A 22,305-nucleotide genomic window follows, 5' to 3' on the forward strand; every position below is an offset into this window, starting at 1 on the left:
AAACAGGAATTTCCATTGGAGAGGGGCAAGAAGGCACCATGAGGCAGAGAAGAGCACACAGCCCTTGGGGAGCAGTGGGAAGGGCCAGGCATGGGGCAAGGCTGTGTGTTTGGGATGGCAGCCCTCAGGGAAGGGTAGTGGGCACAGGCACCAAGGGATAACAGGGGCAGGGAAGGGCTCCGCAGTGCTCACCCTTGCACTGTGCCTGAACCTCCAATAGGAAGGGACCGCCTCGCTGGTTTGGCCCCAAGAATCCAGTCTTGCCTCTGCAGAGAAATCCAAACAAACCGAGCCTGGCACAGGTGGTGTTGAAGTCTCTGGAGCAGCTCCCAGCACTCCAAGAGGTGCTGGGGATGCCACACTGTCATAGGAAACAGGAATTTCCATTGGAGAGGGGCAAGAAGGCAGTGGGAGGTAGAGGTGAGCACACACTCTTGGGCATGGGGCTGTCCATTTGGGATGACAACCCCAAGGAAGAGCAATGGGCACAGGGACCGAGGTGACACCGAAAATGTCGGCAAATCAACTCTCTTGGACCTGGTCTGCAGTTTTAGAAAGCGAAGCACCCTTTATCAGCCCTGGGCAGCACCAGGAGCGATCCCCATCGATCGTGTGCGGTGAGACACGAGCTGCCACAGAATGGATTTCCCACTTCCACGCAGATGGATAGATTTCCCCTGAAATCTTATGCGTATTCTATTTCTTTCCAAGGTCCAATTTTAACATCATTATGAAACTTTGCAACACTTCAAACTCTCATCATTTGGAGCCGGGGTCCAGCTCGGCCTGACCTTGCCTATCGGATAGGGAGAAAACTCCCACCAGAGGGGATTCCAGAAGCAGCCCCCTCTGTTCAGCACAGATCCCCCTGAACACAAGGCGCTCTCATCCCCAAAGAGCGAACAGCGTCTGGAGAAACACTGGCTAAAAGAAACCCCGCTCTCTGAGGGACGTCCTGCCTGACTTTCAAAGGACTAAACTACTTGGATGAAGCTTCATCGTAGCTTAAATCAAGCTATTCCGCGTGTTGTGACGGGCACCGCCTCTCGCCTGGGGCCGGCCCGGGGCTGGGGGGGTGTCTGACCCTCCGCCCGGCAGGGGGCGCCAGAGCCCGCAGTTGTAGTCCCGGCGCCGCGCATGTGCGTCAGACGGCGCATCGCGCAGGCGCAGCGCGCCCCTCATGCCGCTGCCGGAGCTGCGGAGGCACCTGCGGCACAGGTGAGCGGCTCCGCGCGCCCCTCCGCGGGGCTCGGGGGCTCCGGGGGCTCCGCCCGCCCCCCGCAGCGGTTCGGCCGCGAGGGACCCGGTGTGGAGGGGGGGGGGGGGCGTGCGCTCCCCGAGCTGGAGCCTCCGGGGCTCGGGGGGGGCTCTGATCAGGCGCAGGAAGGCACCGCTCCCGCCCGGGACCGGCAATGTTCCTTGTCGTACCGGGATTCGCCCGGAAAACCGGGAATATCCCTGGTCTTACCGGGATTTGCTGGGAAAACCACCGGCAGTGTCCGTGGTCGTACTGGGATTCAATGGGAATGTCCCTGATCGTGCTGGGACTCACCGGGAAAATTGGGAATGTTCCTGGTCATACTGGGATTCACTGGGAAAACCAGGAATATCCTTAGTCATACCGGGATTCATTGGGAAAACCGGGAATATCCCTCATCATACTGGAATTCACTGGGGAAACTGGCAATAACCCTTGTCATACCGGGATTCAACAGGAAAACTGGGAATGCCTGGGACTGTCGTGGGTTTGGTTGCAGAGATGGATTTCCAGAGGTGCTTCGGGCTGTCTGCTCACTCCCATCGCTGCCTCTGCTTTGCGCTGTTTGGATCTCAGAATTCTCAGCTGTGTTATTGACTTTGGACTCCGAAACAGGGCGTTTTCCTGTAATTCAGTGCAGCCCTGTCAGTGCATGACGGGAAAGGATTCGCCCCTAACAGGATTTTTCTTGGCTCGTTTTATTGCTTTGGGTCGATGTTCCATTTTAACACCCAGTGTCAGTGTTAGTGCCAGTCCCGAGCGGCTCAGTACTCTGTAGTGAGGTTGAGTGCTTCCGCTGTGTTAAAAAACATCACTATGAAGACCAGAACGGGCACCACAGTGTCACGGAGCGGGGGATGCTGTGTGGCGCTGGCACGGGGTGCCCGGGAGATGCTGGGGATGCCGGCTGGGGTGCTGCATCTCCAGCGTGGACCCTGGTGTCTGGGATGGTTCATGGTTCCTCTCAGGTCTGGCATCTGGTCTGGTTTGTGATTCCCCTCAAGTCTGGTGTCCGGTCCAGTTTGTGTTCCCTCTCAAGTCTGGTGTCCAGCCTGGTTTGTGATTCCTTTTAAGTCTGAGGAGTCTGGAGCCAGTGCATGATCGCATTGTGATGCAGCATGGTCACAGCATGTGGATCTCTGTCCAGGTCTGGGGCAGCACTGGGGCAGCATATGTGTCTGCTCCAGAGAATGGGAAAGGGCTGCTGGGTGTTGAGGGTTTGGATCTGGGAAACCCAGAAGAGTTTTTGTGCTTGGATACCAAGGGGATGAGAAGATGGAAGTTACAAGTGGAGAAGAATCCACTGCTTCTTGCATTGGGCACGCTCACGAGTCTCCTGTCCAAGTTCACATAGGATCATGTTGGGGTTTTGCCATTCCTTTCCTGTAGAAACAGGAGGCCAACAGTCTTCCGAACTGTGGAGCCTGACACGCTGTGCTTAGCACTGTTATATCTGTGCTGGAAAGCAAAAGGGTAACGTGAAGTCTAAGAGCTGAGTGTCAAATCAGTGTAGAGCTTTTCCAGCACAACAGTGTACTTGGAGTGGGGGAGTGGAGCTCACCAAACGTGCCCCTCACTGGACTTGGGGAGACTCCTGAGGGAGCAAGGCAGGCCCTAGGGTTCAGTTGGATTATTGGTTCTTGGACTGGGATGGTGAAGAGGGCTCAGGGCTGGCAACGACTGTTCCAATCTCATTTAGTTGTTTGGGATTTTGAAACATAGTTTGTGTGTGGCACACAAGGCACTGAAACTTGTCTTGAGGGCAAGTCTTTGTGGGCCATACTTGGCTTGTGTGGAGAGGTTGCAGATGCAGAAACTAGGGATGTTCTAAAGTGAAAATTAAACAACTGCTGGAAGCGGTGTTATTGGAGGCTGTAATTATAATCCCAGCTATATATGGGGAGGCCCTGGCCCAGGTTGCCCAGAGCAGTGGTGGCTGCCCCATCCCTGGAGGTGTTCCAGGCCAGGTTGGATGGAGCTTGGAGCAACTGGACCCAGAGGGAGGTGTCCCTGCCCATGGCAGGGAGTTGGAACAGGATGGGCTTTGAGGTGCCTTCCAACTCAAACCATTCTGTGATTCTACTCATTTTGTATCTAAAGTGAAAAACTAAATGAAATGAGCCAACCTGTTTAATTTGCATTTTCGTCATTTCAGATCACCTTCAGAAATCCTCCAGTGCTGCTGTTTGCAGCTCGTATTTCATGTTGGTCATGTGTGGCAGTAGGGGTTTTCAGTGGAAAGCATCAGTGCAGTGGTACCTTTAGCTTTCAGAGGCATAATTGCATATGGGACATTTTTTGGTTCCTTGTGAATATACTGGCAAATGTTCTTAGAGGTGCTTCTCGGGCAGTTTTCCTAAATGTTCCTCTGTTCCATGCTCAAGGCAAACGTTAGAGCAAAGGAGTGATACATAGGTATGTTATTTTCAGTATGAAGCTCAAAAAACTGTGGTCCTTACTTAATCTAAACACACAAAAAAATAAACAGGAGAAAGCTAATCAGCTTTAATTTTAGGGAGGAGACATAGGTTTTAATGGGTAACAGAATAGGGCTTTTAATTTTTAATTATTTAATTGTCATTCTCACAAGTAATAGCTCGGCTGGTTTGCTGCCACTGTTGCTTCTGGGAAGGTGAAGCCGAGCACTCAGGGAGTTCTATTTCTGTAGGCAGTGCTGACACCATAACCCTCCATTATCAGGGCTTATCTGTGCTCCTCATCTGCCGGCTGTATCTGGGTACCAGTAAATAAGCCTTTGCTGCTGATGACTCTTAAGCCTTGTGTTGGATAGTTGCTCAGTGCTGGTTAAGACTTTTTGTGTCTGTAATTATTACAGCCTGATTCAATCCCTGAGTTAAAGGAGAACTGAGGAGTATTTTGCTGCTGTTTCTCTGTGTAATATTGAAGAAAATGCTCCTGATACGTGTCTTGATGCATCTTAGTGGTCTCATTGTCATATGAATGTGTTTTGGGAAAGATAATAAAATTCTGTATTGCTTTTCCCCAAGAATTCTCCATTTTCTGGACAGATGAGGTCAGTTATTAAGCAAAGCGGTTGTAATTTGGTCCAGCCATGGGAAGGACTGGATGACTGTGCCCTCTGCTGTGCGAATCAAGTTGATGAGAGATTTTAATAATCTCACTTGGTCTTCAGTTCTGTTCTCAGAAATTCTGAATTGTAAGTGGCACTTGTTGGACTTTTAATAACACATTCTTATTGATTATTCACCTTTTCCTGTCTGGTCATATCCCCTTGATTCCTGTGACTAGAGGTAGCACCATTTAATGCCATGATCACATTGGCGCTGTGAGAAGCATAGGAAGGAATTGCTTTGTTTCCACTTGGCCGTCATCCTTACCAGACTTGGATGCATTTCTGTGTTTACATCGAGTTTTAGTTCGCCAATGGGGTGTTCCTTACTTTACGCAGTGTAAATACAGTGAAGGTTGTAAATGTGATGTTTAATTTTAAAGTAACCTTTACTGTTCAGTTGTGTATAAATCAGGCTCTCGTTGTAATTACCAGATGGATTAAAAATGTGAAACTGGCTTCCCCCCCACCGAGACCTGGAGTTGTGGCTTTTCTCCGTGTGTTCAAACAGAGGATACAGGCAATCTGCTGCTTCCTTTTCCTCTGCGGTGGTGAAGCTGCGTGCTACGTCTTAAACTGATCTGATGGCTGGCTGGCATGCAAAAGGGCTGGTCCTGTTCTTGCTTTGTCTTGTACCACATCCAGCCTTTACTGGATGTTTTCCTGAACCAGTTCAGTTTGCGAAATAAGCAGGGCACTGATCCAGCCCTGCTGTGTCCCCCGTCTCCCCAGAAGATCAGCTTTTGCCAGGTAAGCAAGTTGGGTGAGTTCAAAAAAGGGCTGAGGAGCACCAGAGATGGAATTGATTTTTGCAGTGTCAGAACAGCTGTACAATCAGGTGGAATCATCGAGTCTGCTGTTCTTTCCTAACTATGACCAAAAAGGGAAGAGCAAAAGGTCAGGACAAATTATATAAACCTCTGTCTGATAGCCCTCTTTTCTCTCCTCAGCTGTAGGATGACAAGAGGCAGATGTTGTTTGCATTTATTTTTTTAATGGCTAATGTATTGGTCTTCTGTGGATGTGCCCTGTCTCCGGTCCATTTAATGCCCAGCTCTGCCTTGTCTCAGGGGAGATCTTCTAGAGCACAGAGTGATGTTGTGGGTGCTGACTGCCTCTGCTTGCTTTCTTTTGAACTGGACGGCTGCTGGCTTCATTTCCTATCTCTTGGCTTTTGTATTGTTTGGAAACAGTGAACAACTGATGTCTATTTACCTCTTCCATGCAACCGATCATTTTATAGGCTACTGTCCTGTGGCACTGCAGTGATCTGTTTCCAGGCAGAAGAACCCGAGCCTAATTGATTATTCCTCATTTTTCATCTTTTCAAACCTTGTTTCCTTTCAAAAAATGCTTTCTCCTTCTGTTATGTCCTCTGGAAATGAAGAAGCAGACACTGCATCTACAATTTAAGCTGCAGACATTCCATAGCTTTATATGGTGGTTTGATTAAAATTTCCTGACCTTAGGTTTATTTTTTGTGTGTTGAATGGCTGTGAGCTGATGCTTTTATCAGTCTGTCATGACTCCAGCAGGACTTTCTGAATGTTAACGATCAGTTTGAAGCACATCACTCTCTGTGTGAAATTAGCATCATTTTTCTTCAGACTGACTTTATTTGCACTGAATTTTATCTATTATTTCATTTCCCTGTGATTCAGTCTCATAGGGCTTTTCTGCATGTCTTCAGTCAGCCCTTCTCTTTGCTATCAGAATAGCTGATATCCTCAGGAGACTTTCACTCTGCTCCTTGCCCCCTTTTCTGGATCGTTTATCAATACAGGGTATAGCCGAGCACAGCAAAAGGCTCCTGGCAGTCTCTCTCCCTGGGAAAATTGGCCATTAATGCCTACTCTCTGTCATCTGTTTTCAGCTAGTTACTAGTCCTAATGAGGGCTTTCCCATTTATTCTTCCAGTCTGACGAAGTTCTGTCTGTGATATCTGGATGTTACCTTGTGTTGCAGTTCCATCACCGCTATAAACATGTGCCCATGAACTCCCATGCTAGCGGAGAGATCCTGCCTGTCCTCGCAGCCCTGCCTGCCGCTCCCCTCCAGCGCTCCTGCTGCTGTGCCGTGGATCCAGTCTGGAAACAGATCTGGCTGGAAATGAACCCAACAAATCATACGTTAATGCTGATTCAGTGTTGCTGTACTGATAATGTACAAATGCGAGGATTTAATTAGAGCTAATTCAGTTGGGTAAGTGCACATTTCTGTGCTCACTGCTGCTGGAGTTGATGACTTTAGAGGCTCGATTCAAGTCTAGACTGAAGGCAGCATCAGTGTCTGAGCACAGACTTGCACTTGTTCCAAAGTGCATTTGCTGCTGTGGTTAGATTAGAGTGAGCTAGTGCACCAATTGCACCTTGGTCCTAATTTGATTGGTTCTGTGACTGCTGCTTGGATGTTTTCACTGTGCTGAGGCAGAAAAACAATCCAACCGTGGGTTAATATCTGGAATTCCTTAAAGGCACTGAATAAGGAGAGGTTTTAGTGCATTATGTAAATTAATAGAGATCTAGTATTACTTTTAATCCTATGTATGGACTTCATTCTAATTCATTAATCATCATAAATATTTCAAAAATAAGTAACTGGAAATGCACAAATTTTGCTGCTGATGCTCTTGAAATGTTTTGTAAATGCTAGAATTATTTGGGATTTGTGTATGTTCAAAGTTTCCTAAATACAAAGGGTGTAAATCTTTAATGAAAATTCTGATCACTGAACAGGATTTTCAGGTGTGCTCTTGAAAATTCATCTCCAGATTCACCAGTTCTGTTGTCATACATCATGACAGTTCTCTGCTGAGGGCTTTTCTTCTTGTTGTTGAGTGAAGAACTGAAGTCAGCTGCCTCTGTTTCTAACAGTTCCTTTTGGCTGTGGTAGATTTGAAATGTATTGCTTGTCCACGGTGGTCTGGGTTTTTCAGTTTGTGTAGGTGTTTCTACCTTTGGATAGGCAAAAAGAAAAACTGGATTTGCATAATTATATGGTTATATGACTTGGATTGGTGTGTTTCCTTCCAGAAAATGAGGGCTTGTATGTGGTTCTGTGTTTTATTTTTCAGATTGTAGAAGATGGGAGCTTGGGGAGGGGTTTAAATCTGCTTCTCTGTGCTGTCAGTTTAGGTGCTGCATGTTCACCTCTCCAGCCATGGCAGGGGCAAATAGAACTGCGTTGGGGGTGTTGAGCCAACACACATTCATCACTTCATAAATAGGCATTTTTAATCATTGGATGGTATTCTACCTTTGCTGATTTGCTTATGTATCATAGAGTCACAGAATAATGAAGTGGTTTGAGTTGGAAGGGACCTCAAAGCCCATCCAGTTCTAAACCCCCTACCTTGGGCAGGGACACCTCCCACTGGATTTGGTTGCTCCAAGCCCGATCCAGCCTGGAAACACCTCCAAGAATGGGGCAGCCATGACTCCTCTGGGCAACCTGGGCCAGGGCCTTCCCACTCTCACAGGAAAACATTTCTTCCTGAGATCTCATCTCAATCTCCCCTCTTTCAGTAGTTCATTCTGACTTGGTTCTCATTACAAGTTGAGCTTTTTCCTTATGCTTGGGTGGAAAGGTTACCAAACATATTTCTCATGGCCCTCAGTAAAGCCGGGGGAGATCTTTTGTCATTTTACAATCCAGTCAAGCCTTGTCCATGGGCTGAGAGAGAAAGACAGGGGGCTTGGTAAGAATCTGCACATGGATTAGCTCAGCCACAGAACTAAGCTATACTTTCCTTGTGTTTTAAGATAAGTTGTTGATTGGAAAGATTAATTCTTAAAAAAATAATTCAGTAAGAATGCTTGTATGCCCTCTATGCTTTCGTTACTTACAGCAGTAAGTGGGTGGAACACCTGCAGGTATTACATCCAGTTCATGTTTGGCTAATAAATCAAATAATTTGCCAGCTCACCTGGCAGTAAATGGTCTCTGTCTCCACAAAGATGAGTGCTGTCTCCACAGTTGTGCTGTGATGATGTCAGGGTGGTGGGGAGTCTGGGAATACCTTGGAGCTGGGAGCTAATCTGTGGGACCACAGGTCTGCTTGCTTCTGGTTGGCAGCAAGGACAGTGCTTTAAGAGGAGGTGTATTGTTCTTCAGGATTTTATACTATGTAATACCCATATAAAGCAAACGGTAAACCTGCCGTAATGGTGTTAAAAGAAACCAAAGGAAGGAGGAATTGTTTAAAAGATTGTCCATCAAGATGTCTCCTTGGTGAGACCTTGTGCTCCAGTGTCAGTCAGCAACTGTTGGGTTGTAGCATCTCCCGGGCATTTGTCATTTTATAGTGTTTGGTACCACACTTGTTCTCTCCACTCTGCCATGGAATCAAAGGGTTGTGACAGAGGAGTCAGCACAGAGCAATCTAGGACCGTCAGCTGCAGTCTTACAGTGCCTGGCCCACCATTGTGAAGATTTCAACACAAATGTCTAAATTGCAGAAAGGGATGGAGTTTCCCAGCAGACCGAATACAAAAGCACAGAGGAGGTTGTTGATTTGGCTATACTAAAGAGTAGTGAAGAGCTTCATGTCGTCTCTGCCCCCAAGAAGAAATTCAAATGGTTTGGTATTTTGGAGAGCCCAGAGTCCCTGTCCTCCCAGCAAGGAGTAGGGACAGTCCGGGGGCTGATGTGACCCTGCTGTACCTCAGCCTGGAAACTTGGTGGTGTGTGTGGGGTCCTACCAGAAGAGAGTCAAGGCTTAAGAGATTCTGTTGAGCTTGCTAAGCAGAAGCACTGCACCAGCTGGGCCATACCTGGATGTTCCTCACCTTTTGGACACTTACCGTATGTTTTTAACTGTTTTTAAATGGTCTCGGAGCTGCTGGCTGTTCTGCTCCTGGACACGGTCGTGGGGCTGACCACACAAAGCAGGAGCTGCGGCAAGTTGTGATTCCAGGGGATCCCAAAGCTTTTTCGAGCTTCTACTAAAAAGCCACAAGCACCACCAAGTGAGTCATAGAATGGTTTGGATTGGGAGGGACCTTTACACGTCATCCAGTCCAAACCCTTGCAGGAGCAGGGACATCTTTAACCAGATCAGGTTGCTCAGAGCCCTGTCCAGCCTGACCTTGAATGTTTCCCCGGGATGGGGCCTCTGTTCAAGCTTCGGGAAGCACCCACTGTCTGTGTGGTCTCTCTTGCTCACAAAAGCTGTTTCTCTAATCCCTTCAACAGCATTCTGAATCTTAGAAAGTATGAACTGTCGGCATTTCTCCTGGTTCCTGCGCCCAAAAGGGTAATTTATGTGCACTTTAGGAGTGTGACAGTTGCAGTTGGAGAATGCTCCTTAAAAAAAGGAGCTAATGGGGCTTAAAGCCAGGTGGATTTTGTTGTCCTTGAGCTCAGGTTATTTGTTGTATTTGAATATCCACTTGTCTGGCTGTATCGCACGTGGTAGGAGGGTATGTGTCCAGACTGCTTTGTGCAAGTAACTGCTGACTAATGTTTCTCTGGATGTGCTCTAACGGAGGGAGCAGGCTCTTGCTCAGAGGTTTTCCTTGCTTTGATTGATTTTTCTGCAGCACTCTCTGTCACTCAGACACTGTTCCAGGTTTCCACCTCCAACCTGCAAGGAAGTCAGAGACATTTGTGGACGTGATTTCCTGGGGGTGTATCCTAGTTCTTCTGAACTTTGGTGGTGGCCTGCTGGAGAGCATTGGTGATGGATGTGCGGAGATAAGGAACACCATTCCTCCCCAAACAAATCCTCACTTTCTGAAACAGCTGTACTTTGGGTGGTGAATGGGAGATTTTATTCCCCCTCCAGTAAAGGTGACTGGACTGGGTACGGATGCACACAGCCCTTCAGACCCCTCTCCAGCCTGAGCCAGTCATACCTAGACATGAATGCAGAATTCTCGCAGCCTTCTACCAAATGCTTTTTGCTATTTTGTTTTTTCATCTCCTGTTGGCGCATGTTGGGTATGAATTGGTGCATTTCGTATGGCGTGTGCTCCCATGTTGTCTTCATGAATTCTCTGCAAATGCATAGGAAAGTTGGCACTGATTCCCAAATTTTGGGTAGCCTGGCAGATGCTGTTATAGAGGACTATTGGTTTCATAACTCTTGTATCCAAGTATTTCAGTGGTCCTTTGAAATCTGGGAAGCCGCAGCTTCGGTGCCAGGGCTTCACTGGTGTTATGAGACCATCGAGCCCTTCTGATAGGCATTCAGCTTATGCTGTGAGAAATGGCTTTTATTGTTCTGCCTGGTAGTAATTGCCTAAATGAAGTGTTTTCAAGGGTAATTCTGGGCCACTATAATTATATGTATGCTGCCACTCTCACCAGTATAAAAATGTCTTTAAAACAATTTGCAGAGCTCGCCGGTTGGTTACTCAGGAGGGTGGTCTTGTGCCTGTTCCACATGAATGCATTCCATTTTTGGCGGTGTTTATAGGTGTTAGAAAATGATATTTCCTCACTAATCACAGTTTTTCTTGGCAGTCCAGTGACCTCTAAAGACTTCTTAGAAGTCTGTCGTCCTGTTTTTTTTTATTAACCGAGATATCCCAAAGGGAGCAGAGTTCTTGGAGGACACTGAAACCTTGATAGTGAGGAATGGCTGGGTATCTTGTAATGCTGTGAGGCAGAGCAGAAGATGCCTTTGGTAAGGACTGTGAGCTGAGTGCTGGTGCTGCCTGCAGCCGAGCTGCAAACAGCGTCCTCAGCTCCGCTGTGAGCACCGTGCTTCCAGTGGGACTGCTGGGTGCAGGGATGCTGCGGCGTGGGTGCTGAGATGCTCTCCTCATCTGTCCCAAGAGACTGGGCTGGGCTGGGCTGGAAAAAAAACTTCACTTTTTTTTACCTCATTTAAAAACTGTTTTATTGAGGTCGCAGAAGCATGAGGCAGCCTTCACATGCCAGCGTTTCTAATTGCGTTGCTCAGGATTTCTCAGACAGAGGAAGGCGTTCACTGAGCATTAGACTTTTTTTTGTCAGTAGTAGAAGGGCAGTGGAGGCTTTTCCTATAGCCTTTCAAAAGATAACTGCTCCCCCCCCCCCCCCTTGACTTTAATCGCTTCATTCTTCTTTAATAAAGGCAGCAGTTTCTTAACAATGGAAGCAATAAAACAGCCAGAGCAGCTTGTGCTCCCTTTAAGAAAAGGAGAAATCAAGAAATAGAACATAGTTCATTGTGTGGTGTAGGAACCTTGGACAAAATTCATAGTAGAATAGGGATATGAATTTAAGGCTTTATGTAAAGGCAGGAGAAATACTGTCAGTACGTCATTTTCATAAAATAAGAAGTGTTGGGGCAGAAATATTATTCAGCCTTGTATAGAGATCTCCAGAATATAAATCTCTGTGCGTTCTCTGATTGGTAGGCAGTAGTTGTTGGGGAAAAAGATTGAAATGGCTGGACACATACGCCCCAGAAAGCTTCATTCCTGACCTAAGCATTAAATGCCTGATCTGAGAAGTGTCGTAACGCGGGTATCTTGTTTTTCTGTAGTTTGATTTCTTTGATGTGATGTGTTAATGTTTTCTCAGATCTCTAGCCTTTAGACATCACTTTGGATGGGGATTGACTGTAAACATGGCACTTAGGCTGCTATTTTTATCACATCTCTACGTTAAAGTGAACTGCTGATATAGGAGCCATCGTCAGTCACCTTGTTAGCCTAAAAATGGTTTCAGTGAATGCAGTCTTAGTGCTCTCGAAGCTTTCCACAAGGAGAGGCTCACAGGGTTTCAATCCTGATGTTGAAACGCTTCCTTTAGTGAAGACTGAAGTATTTTTGTCCTATAATAAATCACTAGACTCCAATTTTCTTTTACATTTTCAGGAGAACACCAGGGCCTTCCAGCAGAGTGACTCCAAATCTCTTTTCTTGCTCTGGGGCCTTCGATTTTGAGGCTGGTCCTCAACTTTCCATAAATCAAGGGACAGGTTCTGCATCTTTGCCTCTTCATCCCTTCAGCACGGTTCAGGCATGGGTGTGAATAAAAGGATCAGCAACAGCCAACGTGTGGGGGGCAGAGGTGCTGAGCTCACAGGGCTGCTCGGGAGCTCTGATGCCTCCAAGCTTCTGAGTGCAGTTGCAGCAGGAATGGAATCTCTTTCTCTTATCTGGCCAAACAGACAAGGACTGCAATGGTTTCTGTGCAGCTCTTAGAAAGTTCCATAATTTTTTTACTGGCATAGCTCTATACTCATTTTTAAGGGATGAGCAGTCCCATCTCAAACCGGCTGCTGCCTCTGCACACCTGCATTGAGATGGTGTGGGGAGTGCCATTGACACGGGGTTGGTACAGAGCTTGGCTGAGTAATGCTGTGCTGTCTTTCTTACACGGTGGCTGGCTGAAGAGCAACGCCTTTTATTGCTGGTGATTGGATAATAAAAGATAGAAAACAGCTTTCAGTGTCTGCAGGGCAATGGTGCTGGTTTGTCTCTGTTTTACTCCAGACTGGCTGTACAGTCATCACAGGGGAGGTGGCTGTGGTGTTCTTATCTCTTGCCCTGTTTCTCCTCTGATTACAGCTTGATTTGAGCAAAACTCCAACTATTTAAACTCTGCCTGGGGTGGGTATTTAACAGGAGGAGTGTATCAAGTGCCAGTGCATCAGGCTGCAATGGCAAGTGTTGATCTCTTCATTAAATGGAAAGTTATTCAGTGCTGACTCCAAAGAGCCCCACTCAATCCCGGCATGCGTGGCTTGGTGAAGAAATTATACAGAGAATTCATTACTTTGTGCTAGGCTGAAGGGTCAGGAGGTGAATCAAACTGATCTCTTCTGACTTGACTGTGCTGAATAATAATGCCATAAGAAGCATTATCTGTAGAGTCCAAGAAAACAGGAGTGCAGCTTAAAAATAGGTTAGGAGGAACTATTGAAACTAAATCAGATCAACACGTTGTTTTGAAAAGAAATGAACACCTGAGCCTGTAGTGATTCCCACTGTGTCCTTCTTTTGATCGATGCTCTCAAACAAGTCGAAGACTACAGGACTTCTCCACTGCTGCACTGGATGGACACTTTCCTCTGTTTGCACTGCCCTAACGTGGCTCACACACAAAGGCAGAAAATGTACATAAAAGGGCTAATTAGAAAAAAAAAAATTAGGTCAACGTGAGATCAAGGGGGAAGAATATGAGCCACTTAGATTTAAAATTATGTAATAAAAAACTGGTTTTAACAAAACTTCCAATTCTGGGAGTAGTGGGAGGAGAAATGCATTGTGGATAAGGTTGTGAAGGTATGTGGAGTATTAAGGAGCATTTCTAAAGAGAAACTCTGTTTACTGAGAAAGTGTGAAAAATGATCCTATAGAGCAGTAAAATCTTAGACTCAGTCCACACTGGATCATTATCACATAATTATTCTCACAGATTCTTCTTAGAGAACTAGAAAAGGAAGAAAAAGGTGGTGAGAGAGGAAAGGCATGGAATGAGGAGAAAGAGGAGACATTAAAAAGTTTAGGGCTTTACACCTTGGAAGTGAGCCACTTGGAGGGCAAAAGGAAGTAATATAACTTTATGGAAGCACGGTTGGCAGAGAGGGTGAATAAAGAGTAACTGGTATTTTTGAGAGCATGAGGACTATTGGGACATCCAGTAATAATTTACCTGTTGGTTTTACCCCAGCTGGCAACCAAGCCCCACGTGGCTGCTCCCTCACTGCCCCCAGAGGGATGGGGGAGAGTAAGTGGAAAAGTGAAAGTGGGAAAACTCATGGGTTGAAATGAGGGCAGTCTAACAGGGAAAGCAAAATCCACAAGCAAAGCAAAACAAGGAATCCATTCAGCACTTCCCATGGGCAGGTGAGTGTTCAGCTGCCCCCAGGAAAGCCAGATTCCATCACGCATAATGGTTACTTGGGAAGACAAACACCATTACTCCAAACATTTCCCCCCTCCCTCCTTCTTCCCCCAGCTCCATGGTCTGGAATATCCCTTGGGTCACTGGGATCAGCTGCCCCGGCTGTGTCCCCTCCCAGCTCCCTGTGTACCCCAGCACACGCTGGTGGGATGGAGTGGGAAAGGCATTCGTGCTGTGCGAGCGCTGCTCAGCAGCGACTGAAACATCGCTGTGTTATCAGCCCTGTTCTCTGCTCAAATCCGCACACACTCCAGTATCGCTACTGTGAAGAACATGAACCCTGTTCCACCCAAACCCAGCACATCTGTAAATCACGCAGAAGGAAGCTCTTTTTAGTACAGTGTTCTCACCATGTCAGCCGTTGCCAAGGAATAACACAGAGGCCAAAAGCAGAGTGAAGTCAAAGTTAGAAAAACGTGTGGAAGAGAGGCAATGATATTTGATTATTGATAAAAAATTAAATTTATGTTGGTAAATGGAGGAGTTAACTTTGAGGAAACACGGCAAAATCCTGTGGCACTGATGATGAAACAGTGTTTTAAACTCAGCGTAGGGAATAATGCATCTGGAGAACAGCCCTCGCTGTAAGCGTGCAATGATGAGCTCTCGATTGGCTTTTCTGTCACAGAGGAAACTTGGGGGTATAATAGGCAGGCCTATCAAAATATTATCTCAGTGTTTGGAAAAACAAATTGAAGCCTAGATGCTTGTGGAAAAATAGCAGTGATCAAGCTAGGAGATGGACTGCTGGGTAAACCCCTCTGTGTGCCTGGGTAATGCTGCGTGAGCACTGGGCTCGTAGAATCACAAGTTGCTGTGGGCTGGAAGGGACCTCAAAGCCCATCATCTGCTTCCACTCCCCTGCCATTGGCACAGACACCTCCCACTGGATCCGGTTGCTCCAAGCCCCATCCAGCCTGGCCTGGAACACCTCCAGGGATGGGGCAGCCATCTCTGCTCTGGGCAACCTGGGCCAGGGCCTCCCCACCCTCACTGGAAAGCATTTCTCCTTGAGATCTCATCTCAATCTCCCCTCTTTCAGCTGACAACCATTCCCCCATGTCCTGTCCCTGCACTCCTTGATGCCCTCCCCAGCTTTCCTGGAGCCCCCTTTAAGGCTCCCTCGTCTCTTCACCCAGTGAAACTGGGATAGATCCTGAAAGGACTGGCAAGAATGATCAAAGGTGTGAAGTGAGTTCCTTGTAGAGAATGATAAATAGATCAAAACTATTACGTCTCGGAAAGATGCCTTTGAAGAGGATAAGGTGGAAGCATATAAAGCCTTAGCAGGATGGAGTGTACGTGAACCCGTTATTTACTGTCTCTTCCAATGAAAGGACTCAGATCACCGAATGAAAGCGGGTGGCAAGCTCAAAAAAAACCGAGATATTTATAAAGTGGGAGCAGGACATCCTTTCACTTTGGTGTTGAGGTTTTAATCTGCGGGAACAATTCCCTGGATTTAGGCTGATTTATTCTGCAGTTAACACTTCATTGGAATGCTGTTTGCAGAGCTTTGAAAGCTTAGCTCTGAGCTCTGTTCATAAGAGAAATCCTTTCAAATGCTGGAGCAGGGATATGAAGCCTGGCAGGCTCAAACAGCCCCTCTGATCATTTTTCATTGGGCAAAATCAGAGCAACTTCTCACCAAAGTGTTCTGGTGGAAATACCTGAAAAAGGCACATAGAGCTTGTATAGATCAGGAGATACAGCCCAGCCTTGTGCTTGGTGTCTTGGGATTGGTTTTGGAATAGTGAAACTTCCGAGACAGCAAGAGGTAAAGTATCCTCTTCGTCTGACAGTGGGTGGGGGTGGAGGCGTATTCTTACAGTTGCGGTAGGGAGTTCCACCTTCAGCTGCTACTGAAATAATGCAGCACCAGTGGCAGCAGTGTTATTTTGGGATTTAGAAAAGGACAGACTGAAGGAGGTTTTGGATTCACAGAAGCTGGACATGGGTCCAGTGTACAAGTGCTGCTTATTTGTGGTTTTTTAACTGTGGTTTGTTGTGTTCACATATTCATTGACAAAAATGAGCCAGAAACATGTGCTCACAGCCCAGAAACCCAACCGCATCCTGGGCTGCATCCAAAGCAGTGGGACCAGCAGGACCAGGGAGGGGATTCTGCCCCTCTGCTCCGCTCTGGTGAGACCCCACCTGGAACCCTGCATCCAGTTCTGGAGTCCTGAGCACAGGAAGGACAAGGAGCTGTTGGAGCAAGTCCAGAGGAGGACACGGAGATGATCCGAGGGCTGGAGCACCTCCCATCCAAGGACAGGCTGAGAGAGTTGGGGTTGTTCAACCTGGAGAAGAGAAAGCACCGGGGAGACCCTTAGGGCAGCTTCCAGTCCTGAAAGAGGCTCCAGGAAAGCTGGGGAGGGGCTCTTGATCAGGGAGTGCAGGGATAGGACAAGGGGGAACAGTTTTCAGATGAAAGAGGGGACATTGAGGTCAGAGATCTTAGGGAGAAATGTTTTGCTGAGAGGGTGGGGAGGCCCCGGCCCAGGTTGCCCAGAGCAGTGGTGGCTGCCCCATCCCTGGAGGTGTTCCAGGCCAGGTTGGATGGGGCTTGGAGCAACCGGATCCGATGGGAGGTGTCCCTGCCCATGGCAGGGGTGTGGGACTGGATGGGCTTTGAGGTTCCTTCTGACTCAAACCATCCTAGGATTCTATGATTCTATGAAATTAATTTCTTCCCATTTTAGGCCGATTCAGAGCACCTTCCTAAAGCTTTCTTTACTTAATTGTAAAGAGAGATATTGCTTAAGCTCGTAGACTGCTCAGGTGAATTGTGCTTTGAATTTTCTTCCTGTTTGATATCTGCTCCTTACCTGGAGAAGGGCTCTAGGTCACAAATGATTGTTATTGCCAGCTAATTAAATAAAAATGTTACCTCGGTCTGCAAATCCTTGAGATATTGGGAGGTTGAAAGAGTAGGCAGAGGAGTGGTGTTGGTGTTGCCTTGATAACCCCTCCACTGGAATCTCTGGAAAGTGTGCAGAGCATCAGTGGATGATGATTCCAAGGTGGAGTCAGGCTCTTGAAACGGGAAGGGAATATTCCGTGGCAAGGTGGGTTATTATTTTAGTTTTAATGTATTACGTATGATCCAGAGTAATTGGATTACTGGGGCTGAACAGATACCTAATTGTATTGTGCTCCGTGAGTGCCTCTCCACGAGGCAGCTCAAACTCATTAGCTTCGGTCACTGTGGAGGAGGCTCAGAAGACTCTGCACTTCAGTTCCATGACAGTGGTTTAAACTAATATGATATTCTTTAGAATTGGGGCTGGCGTATGTTGGTACCACAATTCACCTGACTAACATGTCTTAATTACACTTTATGATAATGACCACCCTTCTTCTGAGCATTTTAAACCTCTTCAGACGGTTTCTTTGGAATTTACAGCAATGTTGGACATGCAGTAGGTAAATATATCTGCTGTTTTCCAAATGGATAACGCAATGAAGCTTGGAGAGAGAGGGGAAAAAAGTAATACTGGTGTGAATAAAATCAATGCAGAACTAACTAGGGCTCTCATTTTGTTTCTGAGACATCTGCTGACTGCATCAGCAATGTCTTTAAGCTCTGCTTAAAAGTTAACATGGGAGAAATGTGCAGGAGACAGGAACGAAATACTGAACCGAGGCAAAACTATTTGATAATCTTTCTCCAGATGAGTGTTGGCAAGCTGGCCAATAGCTTCTGCAGGACCCACAAGAGACGGGGACACAGCTGAATTACACGTGGTTGTGCAAGCAAGGATGGAGTATCACTTGGTGCTGTTCTTTTGCTGTTTCCTGGGCATTTTCTCTTGAGCTGCAACAGACAGTTACAGACCTCTGCATGTCTTCATATGCTCTTCTTTGGGAAAGTATTGAATAGCTCTCAGGCATAGGGATCAATTTAATATTAAACCTGTTATTTTGACATATTAACATCTGCCTTGAAAGATCTACCAGGAGATGAATTTATGCTCCTTTAATGTGAAGATGTGATTTGAGTCATTATTCATTATTAAACGCTTTTAGGAAGGGAGGTTTTGGGTAGTGCTGATGTGTAGCTGTAACAGTCCCTGCTTTTGGATTTTCATTTTTCTTTTTGATTCTGGTCTGGTGATATTTTCAGGTTAAAAGTCTCATTGCTATACGTGTGTCTTCCACTTGCAGCAAGAGAAATTCCTATAGGATAAAAGGAAACCCTTTGTGTGATGAAGGGGGTGTGTAATGCTGGAATCTACGTCCCTGGAGATTTTCAGATCTGTAAGGCCCTGAGCACCTTGATCCAGCTTAGAAAATCCTCCTGATTGGAGGAGTTGTGCTAGGTGACCTCCAGAGATCCCTTCCCACCTATGCTGTTCCGTGATTGCATTTGGATCCAATAAATCGAAACCTTGCAATGTCTCAGTTGTGACATCTTCACCTGCAGAAAGGACTATGAACAGTTCTGAGGAAATTCCTCCTAATGCTTCTAACTCAAGGAATTAGTTTTAGATTTTGGTGTAGTCAGTGATATCCTTCACTGTTGCTTGTGTTATGTCCTCTTCTTCTCACGCTGGTTTCTAGGGAATGAGATAGGAAATTAAGCTGTTTTTCCAAGTCTTTCTAAATGTGGAGAGTTAAGTGTGAAACTCATGTGATGGGTCAGCTTCCTTCAGAACTAGTGTTGAAACTAAATCATTTGTTTTGAGATCTTCAGCTGCTTTTGAAAGAAGTAAAATCTTCAGGGCTTTGTTTACAATAACTACATGTCCTAGTTGGAGTGTCCATGGTGTCATGGATTTCCACTCTAAGATATGCAATGTAGAGCTCTCTTAAGCTTGCAGATATTGGTGCTGTATCCCAAATATACAAAAATTAATTTGACTTGAGAGGAGTCACCTTAGCTCATGCTATTGTTTCTTAAGGGAAACTAAACTCTGAGTTGGTCTGCACCATGGACTTTGGTTTGGAGAGGACTAGGTGAGAAAAAACAGAAAAGATGAATTTACCTGATACTGCAGAGAACCCTGTGCAGATTCAACCTGCCTCTGTGAAAACTCTTCTTCTCTTGTTGTAAGCTGTTTACCCAGTCAGGCTCACTCACTGGATCGCTTCAGCTTCTAACTCTGACCACAGATTTTAACATGGATCAGTGTGGAGATGAATGAAGAAAGGGAGGGGAAGATGGATGGAGAAAAAGGGAAGCAGAAATTCTTTCGTGCCTACAATGCTGATGAGGCTTGGATTTGGAGATCTCACCAGAGCAGGACACACCTTCAAGAGGATGTGTCTGTCAGACTTTGGCAGGTCTCAAGCACGATGGCCAAGGCTTTCAAAGGAAGATCTAAACTTGCAAGCTCCAGAGCCAAGAGCAGCCACTGTGGAGATCTGTGGAGAGCAAACTGGATTTGGGTGCGTGTGACACCCAGTAATTAGGTCAGAGATCCCTCCTTAGGCTTCATCTAACAAACTTAAACTTTGGAAAGGCATATTTGTATGGAGTGCCACCATCCTCCTTTGTGTTCCAGCTGCTCTCAGAAAGGTGTTCTGAATTTGACAGAAAATATCACTTCCCTTCCAAAGATATTCTAGGTATCTACTATATACACGGTTTCATAATTGACTTCAAACAGCAGTCATTCTTATGAATAGTGGTTTAAAATCATTTACTGATGGCCAGGAATCAGACCGTGGAGATCTCGGTGAGGCTGTGCTGAGATTGTTAAACACTTCTCCATGGGTCTCTCAGGGGGACAAATTACGTGAGCAGCCATGAGTGGCAACAATCAGCAGAGCTTGGACCCATCATCAGACAAAGTGCCTTCTTTTGGTTTGGGTAGGATGCCACTTGGTCATAGGAGCTTGTGGAACAGCAGTGGTTGGCTCCCTGTGCCCCTCCCACTCTCACCACAGACTCCGGCTGCTCGGAGCCACACCAACCAAGGGAACCGAGATGGGCTCTGAGCCCGTTCTGCTGCTGACCCTCAGGAGGACAGGCTGAGAAAGTTCTGGTGGTTCAGCCTGGAGAAGAGAAGGTAGCGAGGAGACCTTATAAGGACCTTCCAGTACCTGAAGGAGGCTACAAGAAAGCTGAGGAGGGACTTTTTACAAAGGCACACAGTGGTAGGACTAGAGGGAATGGCTATAAATAGGAGAGGAGACAATTTAGACTAGAAATAAGGAGGAACTTCTTCACCACGAGGGTGAGGAGGCCCTGGCCCAGGTTGCTGAGAGCAGTCGTTGCTGCTCCATCACTGGAGGTGTTCCAGGCCAGGTTGGATGGGACTTCGAGCAACCAGATCCAGTGGGAGGTGTCCCTGCCCATGGCAGGGGTGTGGAATTAGATGATCTTTAAGGTCCCTTCCAACCCGAACCATTCTGTGTCCCTCCTGAAACAGTTAATGCAGTTGCAGGAAAAGAATTTTGCTTTCTTTGTTCTCTCTTCTCTGATAGTCTGACCAGAACCCAGGAGACCCTTGTGAACGCATTATTTCTAGGCAGCTGCCACCCAGTTTCGAGCATCTCGTTTATCAGCAGACTTGCATCATTTAGCCAAAAGCCAACATAGCTGCCAAAAGCCAGCATACTCCACTGGAGTACCATGATTCAGGTCCTGGACAGAGGATTTCAATAACTTGTGTCATTGATGGATGGGTTTTACTGGCAAGGGAGGGAGGGCAGGCATCTGTCTTGGGGCTGCCTGCTTTTGATACAGCTAATGGTGAAACACATCTCTTACCTCTGCATTTCACCACGAGGTCGCTTAATCTGGTGACAAGGCAGGGCTGTGAGGAGATAGAGGAGCAGGGCAGAGAACTGGAGTGACTGACGTTCCTTTTCAGAGGCTGACGTGAAATTTCGGTTCCTCTGTATCCTGAAATCAAACCCTACAATAAGGCAACTCGGATTAGCAAACTGAGTTCTGTCTTATATCCTGTAAATGCTTTATCTAAATTGATTAGATTTTGCATATCTTGAAGGTAAATGCAGGCCCCTGTGTGACATCTGGCAGTGTTGGGAGCATGTACTTTGTCTGCTCCCTGATTCCACTGGGGAGCTAACACTGCCAAAAAACCCAGCTCCTTAAAAATCAGATCTCAAGCAAGCTCTTTATACTTGGTGGATTTAGCAAAAAAGATGGTACACAGGGAGCTGAAGGAGCTTTTGCATTAATCAGTTCACTGATCCAAATGAAAACGAGTCCTGGAAAAACCAATTGAGGTGGCGGTGAGTGGATCTGATCTGGCACATCAGTGTGTAATCGTTGGCCTGGTGTGAGGCGGGGAAAGGAAGGGATTTCTGGCTCGCACTGGGAGAGAGGACAGGAGCATCCCTTTTGGCAGCCATCTACAATTATATTAAATGAAAGATGGAATTACATCCTGAATTGATTCTGTGCTGGCCTATATCCATTACTGAGTTTAACTGCATTAATTTGAGTTGCCTCTCCTGTGCTGGCCAGCTGCCTGAGAAGGGCCATAAAATTCCGGCTGACACACACAAGGGTGGTTTCTTGCTTGAAAGTTAATCCACAGTGTGGAGATGATGGAAGGGACAGCAGCACAGCGGTTGTGGTGGGTTTGAAGTAGTGGTACTGATGTTTGAGAAGAGATTGTCTTTCTGATGGTGCAGGACGGACAGTAAGCCACACCGACAAAGCCTGTTCTGGGAAGCTCCAAGGAGTCGTGACACATGGGTGAGGGGGATACGCATTTAATTAATGAGGAAGAAGGGGAAAAGAACATATAATAAAACCCAAATTTTAGCAGTTTGGTTTTTATACAATGTATATGCATTCTTCCAAATGTACATCAATCCTGTGAGTACCCCTTTCCCAGTCTGCATTTAGAGCAGACTGAAAGAGTGAAGCTGCATCCTGAGAGTTAAACCTGCCTTCTGTGTACGTCTGTACTCCTGTATTCAATAGACAGAATTATTTAATACTGAACAATATGCATTTGCTGTAATGGAGCTTAAAAGATTTCTCCCCAGTGTGGTGAATAACTTGGAATCGGAGATGTTGAAATGTTTGATCAGCTTTTGCCTGCGTATATATACTGTGTTCTGGGGGCCAAAACACGTTTAATGAAGTTTCAATGAAGTAAAAAGAAAAGTTTCGGTTTGCTCTGTG

At 46.4% G+C, this 22,305-nt stretch overlaps 1 protein-coding gene across 3 annotated transcripts in view; it reads left to right on the plus strand.

Moving 5' to 3' along the window:
• The first annotated feature begins 1,112 nt into the window (after positions 1-1,112).
• Positions 1,113-22,305, plus strand: part of NDRG3 (NDRG family member 3) — a 63,806-nt gene continuing 42,613 nt past the window's right edge. For all 3 annotated transcript variants that reach the window (XM_054081666.1, XM_054081667.1, XM_054081668.1), the window contains exon 1: positions 1,113-1,218. The gene's annotated coding sequence lies outside the window, so the exon portion shown is untranslated. The remainder of the gene's footprint in view (positions 1,219-22,305) is intronic.

The sequence above is a fragment of the Cuculus canorus genome, chromosome 16 (genome assembly GCF_017976375.1).
Source record: "Cuculus canorus isolate bCucCan1 chromosome 16, bCucCan1.pri, whole genome shotgun sequence".
Taxonomy (NCBI): Eukaryota; Metazoa; Chordata; class Aves; order Cuculiformes; family Cuculidae; genus Cuculus; species Cuculus canorus.